The sequence below is a fragment of the Candoia aspera genome, chromosome 1, assembly GCF_035149785.1.
Source record: "Candoia aspera isolate rCanAsp1 chromosome 1, rCanAsp1.hap2, whole genome shotgun sequence".
In the NCBI taxonomy this organism is placed as follows: domain Eukaryota; kingdom Metazoa; phylum Chordata; class Lepidosauria; order Squamata; family Boidae; genus Candoia; species Candoia aspera.
Genome location: NC_086153.1, coordinates 36252582 through 36263804, shown reverse-complemented (window position 1 = coordinate 36263804; position 11223 = coordinate 36252582).

Below are 11223 nucleotides of genomic sequence, written 5' to 3'. Positions count from 1 at the left end.
GATGACACAAATTGTCGATACACACATTGGAAGGTCATCAGGTTGAAAAAGGCAGTTCTGTACTACCAAAACAATCACGCAATCTACCCAGTCATTTACAAAAATATACTTAGTGTGCAGACATCTATAGGAAACTAAACCATCCCATTAGCTCAATTGGACATACTTCTGACTAGAGAAAAAAAACTGGAGGGAGTACTATGTATGCTGCCTTAAGCTCCTTTATAAAAGGTGGGATATCAGTCTGACAAAATATAACTAAGATTGCACTGTCAGTGAAGGATATAGGAGGGAAATAATGGATGTGCAAGAATGGCCCAGGCTACAAATAGTTTCTATATGACTGTGGGTGTACCTTTGAGTCAGTGTTGACTAGTCCCTGCAGTTCCTTGGCAAAACTTCAGAAGTGGTTTACCTTTGCCTGTTTCCTAGGGCTGAGTGTGTGTGACTGGCCCAAGGTCACCCTGCTGGCTAAGGGCAGGACTAGAACTCAGTCTCCCAGTTTCTAGCCCAGTGCCTTAACCACTACACCAAACTGGCTCTCAGTTCTATATGATTTCAGTGTTCTAAAAGGAGAAGACCTCAATGGTCTCATTTCAAGCAGCAGCACATTTTCACTCAGTTTCTTAGCTGAGTTTGCTTTCTGCATGTCTGTAGAAGTACCTCCCTGCTATTTCATATGGAGGAATACAACTGGTTTGGTCTCAAAATAATTAGAGGTCCAATATTTAGTTAGTGAAATAAAATCCTGTTGTTTAAAAAAATCAGTTCAGTAAATGGAAAACAGACCTTTTAGGACAGAAAGAGTATTGATGCTTTTGAACTTTGGTTTTGGAGAAGACTCATGAGAATACCATGGATAGCCAAGCAAACAAACTAATGGATCATCAAACAAATCAACCCAGAGTTCTCGTTCGAGGCACAAATGACCAGGCTCAAATTATCCTACTATGCACACACTATGTAAAGACCTAGTTCTCTGGAGAAACTCAATGCTGGGAAAGAGCATTAGAAGAAAAGTGAAAAAGAGGATGACCAGCAGCAAGGTAGATGGAATCAGTTATAGTGGTGATGGGTGCACCATTGGAAGACTTGAAGGACCACATTAGGGACAGATCTTCATGGAGAAAATCTAACTATGTGGTTGCTAAGAGTTGACATTGACATAATGGTGTATAATCAAATCACAATCAAAGGTCTAAATTATTTTAAATACAAGCATCTAAAACAACAAAACAGACTTGAACCATTTCAGAGATGGCACTCCTTTTACACAGAATGAAATAATTACCATCATCTTTTTTCTTGGACAATACATTATCAAAAGGAAAGAAACACATTTGCTTTTTCTTTAGAATTATTGTTTAATTCCTTTCCAACTGTATACAAATTCAGGTAACAGTTCTATATTGTGTGCATTTCACTAAGCCCAACTGGTCTTTCTTTAGAATACTTAAGATTGTTCTGGAAATCAGTGAGAATTTATTTGGTCGAGTACTATTTTTAATCTGCTATGAGTCTATAGACAATATATAATTCAGTACCACTGTTTCCTAACCTGAGCTATGAACTGAATTCCCACAAATTTTTCTTTTGCTGTCTTTATCTTCTTGAGGGAATTCCTGTTGCTGTGGTTGTTAGCTTATCCATAAGGGAGATGGGAAGTGTCTTTTGGTAACACCTGCTCTTGTTAATTGTTTTTCTGGCCATGTCCTCCTCCTTTTTAAGCTTTTAAACGCTGTTATCTAATTTACCTAATTTTTTAATGTAAAATACATCAGTCATCCAGTATAAACAGAGCAGTACTTTTATTTGCCATAGACTACTATTTAGAAAAGAAACACACTTATCTCACTAGCTATCGCCTATTTAAGCCACAGAATGGCTGATTCAGTTCTTGGTAAACATATATAATGATCTGCAGAGTTTGTTTTATACACTGCTTAACAGAACAATTTCAACAGGCAAGTTTTATGATAGCTGGTTGTGTCAGAATTTCCAAGGATGCATCTATTGTACTGTTGGAAAATAATTCTATATAAATTTCTTGAAGAGCAGAAGACATCCCACAGTTGGAAGAACGGCTAGATGAACAGTAGTATAAATGGGAGTAAGTGGCATTACATAATACTTTAACAATACAATGTAGAAGTTTGAACTTCTGTTTTACTGAAAGACATGATAGATAACGTAGCAGAAAGTATGTCATTGAAGATTCTGTCATTCAGGTGGAATTATCTGTAGGTTGAGCCACGGCAACTGGATTTCTTTCTTTTTGGTTGAAACGTTTCACTGCTTGTCCAAGCAGCTTCTTCAGTCTGGGCAAAGGTTGGTAAGGGGACCCATATATGTCTTCCAGGGTGGCTGCACTGTCCCTACACCTGAATGGCTTGTTAATTGGGCAATGGAGGTGGTGATTGTCTTTGGGATGTCTTACTCCTAAAATCCCTCACTCATCCCCAAGTGGATTGTTATGTGTGGCCTTCCTGGTGAACTTGTGAAGTGGCCTTAATCTTCCTGGGGACTAATGAAAGAGCAGCATGAAAAATGGGGGACAAGTTGTTTCTGAGGCCTCCGCCTCTATTGAGGGAAGGATTTTTCACTTTGGCATGAATGGATTCCTTAACCCCTCTCTCAAACTACCTATCTTCTCTGTCCAAAATATGAACATTGTTGTCCTCAAATGAGTGTCCTTTTTCTTTTAGATGAAGGTAAACTGCTGATTCTGGTCCTGTGGTGTTGCTCCTCCTGTGTTGGGCCATCCTCTTGTGTAAATGCTGTTTGGTTTCTCCAATGTAGAGCTCAGAACACTCCTCACAGCACTGAATTTCATATACTACATTGCTCCTCTTATGTTTTGGTGTTCGATCTTTAGAGTGCACAAGCCTCTGTCTCAGAGTGTTGGTGGGTTTGAAAAATACAGGTACATGGTGTTTTCCAAATATCAATGTTATCTTTTCTGACACGCCAGCCATATAAGGAATGACCAGGTTCTTCTGTTGATTCTGAGTCTCAGCTCTGTCTGCTGTTGTTTTGGGTCTGGGAGTAGACTTAAATTTAATGAAGGCCCAATTTGGATACCCACAGGCCTTTAGAGCTGTCCTCAGGTGCTGGTTTTCTTTCTTTTTGGCATCCATGGAGGTGGGGATGGTTTCTGCCCTATGAAGTAATGTCCTGATGACTCCTAGTTTGTGCTGCAGTGGATGGTGGGAGTCAAACATCAGGTACTGGTCTCTGTGTGTGGGTTTCCTGTAAATCTCTATTTCTAGCTTGCCACAGGTCCCAATAAGAACCTCACAGTCTAGGAATGCCAATCTATTGTCCTTGGAGTCTTCCCTGGTGAACCTGATGTTTGCATCTATGGTGTTTATATGGTCTGTGAAAGCCTGTACCTCTTGAGCCTTGATTTTTACCCAGGTAGCAGAAAGTAAATCCTTGTAATCACAAGAAGCATCAGAAACTGCTTTACATGTTAGCTAAGCATTATCTATATGATCCTTCCCCAACATGTCCTCCGACATGTCCTCCGACAAAGTGGGGTTATAATTCCCAACATCCCAGACAACATTCAACATATCTAGAAAACGTCAGATTGGGAAGGCTTCTACACTATAGCATAATGGATCTCCACGGTTTCAGATGGCTTTCCCCAGCCCTAAGTCAGAAAAGGAACGTGGGACTTTGGGCATATAAGGTGTAGATTCTTAAGAATCTACATAAACATAGAGCTCTTCCCCACATTTACAAGTGGAACAATGTTCTAGTTTATTCACTCCAACCATTTATGAGTGATATGAAGAAACTTACAAATACAATCCACAGTGAATAGCTCCACTTATTTTCATTTTCATTTATTTCTTCTGTTTTTCCATGGGGGCTCAGGTTGACATTTATTTATTTATTTATTCATTAATTCATTCAATTTATATAGCCAGCCATCTCAAACCAGTGACTCTGGGCGGCTAACAATAATAAAAACAATCAAACAATTAAAACAATACAGAAAATTAAATATAAATACAGCCAAGAGATCTTAAATACCACTGGTGCCAGCACAACCATTTAGATCGTCGTCTCATATTTTTCTTACAACAGCAGTAGAGATACCGTCTGACTCAGACTTACCTTATGACTGAACTGCAGTTTGAATCTAGATCTCTCTGGTCGAAACACAACACAGTCGCGCTCACAAATTTATGCATACATGTATCCGTATTTTAAAGATTCACAGATATTTGCTTTAAGAGCTGAAAAAATTGTTGGGAAGATACTAATCACTGCAACCACAGAGATGGATTGATTGATGAACACAGAAGAACATGTTTGTTTATAATTTTCTTTGTACAGCAGCCCACTCGTACACTACTCTGCTTTAGCTGGGACTGGTTTTCTTGGCAGCAGTAGATAAGCTAAAGACATGAAGCACACGAAACTGCTCTACAGGCTTCTGTGAGTCAGTACACTTTTCTTGTGCTAGGCGAGGAGCCTGTTGTAAATTAGGCTTTGACTCTAATTCAGGTTTCAGGAAGTAGTTTATTTTCTGATACAGAAAGTTATGGTGTCTTTCAGCTTTTCTTTGCTTCCTCCCCAACAACTTTCCCCTTCAAGCCTAGAAATCATTTACCAAGTCAAGTCTTAACATGCTTCATGTATTTGGAATTTTAGGGTGGTGTGGTAATGAGGGCTACAAACAGCATTTCAACCAAGCAGTTTTAATCAACAATTGTTTGATGAGGACAATTCAATTTTAAAACATTTTATGTTGTTTTAACATTTTATGTTGTAAGCCTAGCCTTTACATTTATGATTGATTGACGTGGCTGGATAACACCCCTGGGTTGAATACCCTTTACTTATTTAATGCTAAGCAATATATATTATTGCTACAGTAGCTTATGCCAGCTCACCTGTCTGTGAAAAATATAGTATATAAATATGTGAAAGAAAGAAAAAAGACAGACCTTTTCCTTCAAACTGTCTTCTCTGCCAAATCAATCAGAGACTGCCAATTACAACAATTGCATACTGTACAAACATGTCCGTAGACAGTGCTCTCTCAACAATTAAGGCACATCTCTTCTTCACCACAAAACTATCATTAGAACACTTTCGTGTCAATGACCTCGTCACAGTTATTAATGACTCCTATATTGCAAGATTCTTAAGTATTCCTATAGGCAAAGATTCACATCTCCTTATCTCTTCATTACCTATTTTAGAACACAACACATAAAAAGAAAGGAAGGAAAATACATATTACAGATTCCTAGGCAGGGACCTGCAGAGAATACACACAATCCTATTTACGATGAGGATTTAAGATCTGACAAAAGAAGGAAAAGGGCTTTTTCAACAGGCAACCAACCTGCACATAGGACAGAGAGTTCAGAAGTAACAACTGAGCCCAACATACAGAAGCAGAGAATATGGTCTATCTAGTCTTGGGATAAGATGCCCTCACAATTAGGACAGAGCAGGATTATGGATAGATCCTAATACCTTTGCAAAAAAAGCTTGTAGAGAGTATGGATGGGGGCACCCAAGAAGAATAATTATCAAGAAGTTTCTATCCATATAGATATTAGCAATGCATTCATGTTCTTGTGTGTTTATGTCATATTAGTACAAAGTGCTCCTTTTTTTATATAGTGCCATTCTGGTACATTCAGTTTACCAGTGTTTCCCCTGCTGAGCTCTAGATACATGCAACGCATCGCCAGAGTGATATAATCCCATGCCATAAAATTTGGGTGTAGATTTACACCATGCTATAGATTATGTTTTTGACACACAGCTGGAGAAGCTATTGATAGCAGATTGATTTTTTCCCCATGTTGGTCTCTTCATTTAAGCCAGTTCTATCAAATGTTGCTTTCAGTTTATAGTAGGCTTGATTATGGACTAAATGAGGTATATGGCTCCTTTCTTCTTCTGTTCTGGCTGTTGCACTGGCAACTCTGCCAGCAGAACAGTTCCGCTATTGTGTTCTGCCACACCTTTCAAGTTCCACTAATGTAGTCAGAGTTTTGCTGAATACTATAGTTCCCTTAGTAGCTAGATCCTCAGTATAGGACTGCACCCTAAACACTGTGGTAAAGAAGCAGGTCTGTTTTAATTAAAGTTTCCCTAAGTAGAATCTTAGGATTTAAAAGTGAAAATTTCCCTTGATAAATACTTCTCAGGTGAAACTGACAGGATTCCTCTCTCCTCCTCTGTTACTAGTTTTACTAAAGACAAACAGAGAAGGAAATGACTATGTGCCACACCTGAAAGTTAGATAAAGACACCAACTGAGATGTCAGGCTACACTGACACTGCTTTGCCCAAAGATAATACTCATTCTAGGGGAGGCAATAGGCTGTATGGTGAGTTACTTTTGACCCTAAGAACAGAAGCTCTTGATACCTGCCAACTTGAAATTTCAACGTCTTCAGGCCCCAGCATACAATACAGCCAGTTAGTTCTCACCTTTAACACAGGGTTGGGCTTGACGACGATATCCTTTAAATCATATGTAATTCTTATTAGAGGGCAGCATATCTCTAAATGCACAGCATTCAGGTAGTTAATCATAGATCAGCGTGATGTCATTTGAAGTGGGGAAAGTGTCTGTATATATCTGGGTTAGTTGTGGACCATTTGCCTACCATTAGTTCTGCTTGTCCCATCAGATCAGAGTTGGCAGGTCCCCTTTATCAAGCATTGCTATGTGATGGGACCCAGGAAATGTGCTCTCTCTGTTGCAGCACCTACCCTGAATAGGCCTGATCCTATTGGCCTTTTGTAAGGCACTGAAGACCTGGCTGTTCCCACAGGCACTGGGCCAGAATGCAGAGTGGGTCCATCTCTAAGGGGTGATACAGTATATTAATAGGTATCCTCAGTTGCCAATCATTTCTGTTTGGTTTTAAGTATTGCTTTTATGATCTTTTTAAAATTTTGTTTGTGAGCTACTGTTTTGTGAGTGGGGCAGCCATACAAGTCAAATGAATGAATGAATAAATAGAATTAACTGAAGTTAGAATAGATTCCTGATTTATAATTAAAACACTTCAAGTGTGTTTTTAAATTTCATGCATTTTTTTTTGTGCCTCAGATTGCACAAAACAACTTACATATAGTTTGGGCGATGATACTAATCTTCTGAAATTCTATTTGATCATAAAAAAAACAGTGTGTGATGAGTAAGCAAGGGATTTCCAAGCTTTCTGAGAAAATGTGTAATAGAAAACTGGATATTTCTACAAACACCAAATAGAAAAAAAGCTAACAGCTTCCTCCATTTAGCAAAAAAGGATTTTAGTGATGATGAATTACCTGTCTTCATTCCCAGTATCCACCCCTTGCCCTTTGCTTTCTTTTCTATTACCTCCTGTTTCCTTATCATCCTGATCTTTCTTTGCCTGTTACTCCTTCCCTCTTGTTCCTGTTCAGATGTCCTAAGGCATTATAATATTCTGCTGAACTAAAAAATACTGGAACCTGGGACCTCTGTCAGCTCTGTTTGGACTGTCCCAATTGTACTGTACAAAGACTTACTTTATTCTGTATGAAATAGCTTGTATCTTTTAAAAAACAAACTCTGCAGATATGAAACCTATAAATAAACTTACTTAATGCAGTTTCATTACCACATAAACGTACTCGTGTTGTCATAATTAACGTAATAAAAAAATTCTAATAGGAATTTTTAAAATGCATTCTTAAAGTATATGTATATTAATTTTGAAAAGCTTTTCTTAGCAACGATCATAATTTTTTGCATACTGCCACAACTTTTATAAAGACATCCGAGCTTAAATCTTTATATCTGCCTGTATTTAGAAAACAATACAAATCAAATAGAAAGTAATGAAGCAAAAAAAAAAAAATGAAAACAAGTATGAAAAGCAGAAATTACTTGCCAATTTCTCTTTATGTTTCCAGTTCCAATTCTTCCACACACTTTTGTCAATGGAGAATGTATACTGCTGCAGTAAGGTAAAAGTGAATTTTCTGCCACTCACATATTACATACTTGTGTGTGGAGAAGCAATTGTCATAACCATTTGTGATTCTAAAGCTGTGGGAGGTAGCTATTTGGACTGATTAGTCTGAATAAACAAGTGTATTCTTAGATACGTTCATGGAACTGGGATGCTGTGATTTTTGATAATGTGTATGATTTTCATGTGGATGCACAGAATTGAAAAAATTGTTCCAGGGGAAGTTATTAGTATTTCTCATCCCAGCATTGTTTTGTTGATTCCAAGACCACTTATTTGTAAAAATTTCAGATGTAAGCATTTTATTTTTATCATTAGAGTGAATAGAACTGAATTCAAGAAGGAAAAACTGTAATGATTGTACAAATGAAAGGATGGGATTTTATAGAATTGGCCCATGGTTAGAAGAATACTGTAAGGGCCACTGAAAATTTGCATCGTTGGTATTCAGGCTAGAATTAGAACAGTAACAGAGATCAGCTCAGTACATTATAAAGAAGTGTATATTGTATTTGATTCTTACATCAGATTGATTTTTTCCTGTAAAATTTCCACTCACTTTTAAAAAATTGTCTTTTTAGTTTGTAAATTGGATAGAGCCTGCTTTATTTTTGTCTATATATGCTACCTGTTGTAACTGAAACTGCTGAAACTATCTACTGTATTTTCACTTTTTTGCTGATGCAAGTTATCTTAGAAAATTTATTTTGTTAGGAAAGTGAAATAGAAAGATAGCATATAAATTATTGGGATGCTATGGGATTTTGCAAAGCAATGGGAAAATTCTAATAGAACAGTTTAGAGTTTATTCTTTCTGACTTTCCAGCTCACAAAACCTGTGTAATGCAGAGCAGGCACACAAAGAAAGACCTGATTTCTCCTGAATCTTCGCACTATATGTTTATTAAGAAATGTGTTTCTTTTTGGCTTCAATTTTGGTAATGATGTAATGGACCTTTTTTTCAACAGGCATATTAGAGTAATGTACTTTTAGCTAATCAGACCATTAATCATTACTAGTCTCTATTCTAAATTGGGTAAGTGACAAGCAAGTTATGCAGATATTTTACCAGTGACGCTCCTACCAACTGGAGAACATTTTAACATGCTCTTCCATTGTGTTCCTTACATAGGTAGGCTATATCAGCCTAGATTAGTTTACATGGATTATATTCCAGTGAATAAAATTAGAAGTTCCAAAGGATTTTGAGGTGCAAAAAACGTTAAATCTGAGATTTTTGCCCATTTTTCTTATAAATCTATAAATCTGATAACATCTCAATGGTGTTCTCACTATAGTATAATCTTTATTGGTGCAAAAGTCCGGCCACAAGAAGTTTCCTTGTTTTACGGAGCCACAAGTCCTTTGTTGCGTTTTTAATTTTCCTTATCCAATTTGGTGCATTCTTATTAAATTATTATTTAATTGTATTTGCACTTCTGCACTGCAAATAAGCAGCAAAAGTATGAAAAATCAGTTCAATGGCATTTTGCCATAAGCAGTTGGACTAGATGGTTTACAAGATAGCTGCCAACCTTTACATTCTATGTGTCTATCTTAAACATCAACACATAAACTGTAGCATAGTTTTCATCCATACCAGTCCTCCCTTTCTGGAAACGTTAATTCTCAGCTTTGTTCTTTGTTTTTTAATTTCCTCATCTTATCAAAAGGACAACTAAAAATCTGATTTATATCCACCTCTGAATACAAAAGAGATTATGTTGTATGAAGTTACTTCTTCTATGTCACACCCTTAAATATTAATGGAGCCCAAGCAATTTGTGAATATGAGTGCATTTCCCAATTTGTCTTCATAAATCAAGTACAAGATACTCAAAATCAGCATGTAAATACAAACATAAAGTAGATCAAACAAGAGCCTTAGTTTTTACAGGAGAAAGTATTGAAAGGGAGGAAAAACCTTTAATTGTGAATGAAACTGGGATGGTCTAAAGATTAAGAAAAAAAATCTACATTTAAAGGGCACTTTATACTTGTATTTTTCAAGTATCTTTGCTCTATTATTAATTTGACTAGGTGTTATTTTTATACTTTTGAATTCTAGGAACAGTTGATTTAACAGGGTCTCCACTTTAGATAAAACTATCTGTTGCTTTATTTATTTTAACATATTATGAGCCACCCTTGCTATGGAGGGGGGAGCAGCTCATTCTTTAGATTAGGTCATGATACTCATCACAAAATCCTTCTTCACAGCATCACTGGTGGCTTTGTCCTGATTTTATTATAAATTTACATTGTGAACTATTTGAGCACTGTGTCAGGGCAGCCACGCCTCAAATAAAACACAGACTCACTTAGAGGGTCTAAGGATTTCTGGCTTTATTGAAACGGAATGCATGCAGAGCGAAAGACGGGAATCCTTATGGGGTGACAGGTTGCCCTGTTTATACCTTGTTGGCGGACGTTGTGCTTCTCCACCCTCGAGCCAGGACCAGATGGGTGCTTGAGGCTGTGATGGGTTAGTTGATGGGTGATTGCGCCGATCTTCTTTGTCTCTCTGCCTTCGTCCGGACCAGATGCGTCCCCTGGGGAAATGGGAAGATGTTTCCTCGATCTTTCGTTAGGTGTTAAATTCTGTCTGATGGGCGCTCCTTTTGTGGGGGATGTGTGAATGTATCCCTGGGGGGATGGTGAGTTGGTTTTCCTGTCTCTCGATGGGTGTCTGAGGTGCTTACCTATTGTATAGTGGATTTCCTTCTATACTTGGGTTTTTAGTGGATGCCTGGGTGATTTAGGGATTATGGTTATCCCTTCCTTTTACCTAATGTCCATGTTCCCTGTTGTGATGCCCATAGGCCTTGCAACGGGGACATGACACACTGTTTCGTTCAACTCAACACAGTTGAGAAGTTAAAATGTATATAACTGAGCCTTTGTCACATTTAAAACGAGAGTATTCTGCACTAACTTCAGCAAAGGATCATTACCTTGTTGTGGTGCTGGAGCTTGAGCACCTGAATGACACCATGAGCTAAACCGTGAAGGGCCAGACTAAATGCGATCCCTGGGGAAGGTAATGGCAACCCACCCCAGTATTCTTGCCGTGAAAACTAAATGGATCAGTATAACCAGAGATATGTCGGTATACCATCGGAAGATGAGACCCCCAGGTCGGAAGATGGTCAAAATGCTACTGGGGAGGAACAGAGGATCAGTTCAACTAGCCCCAGACGTGATGACGCAGCTAGCTCAAAGCCGAAAGGACGGCTA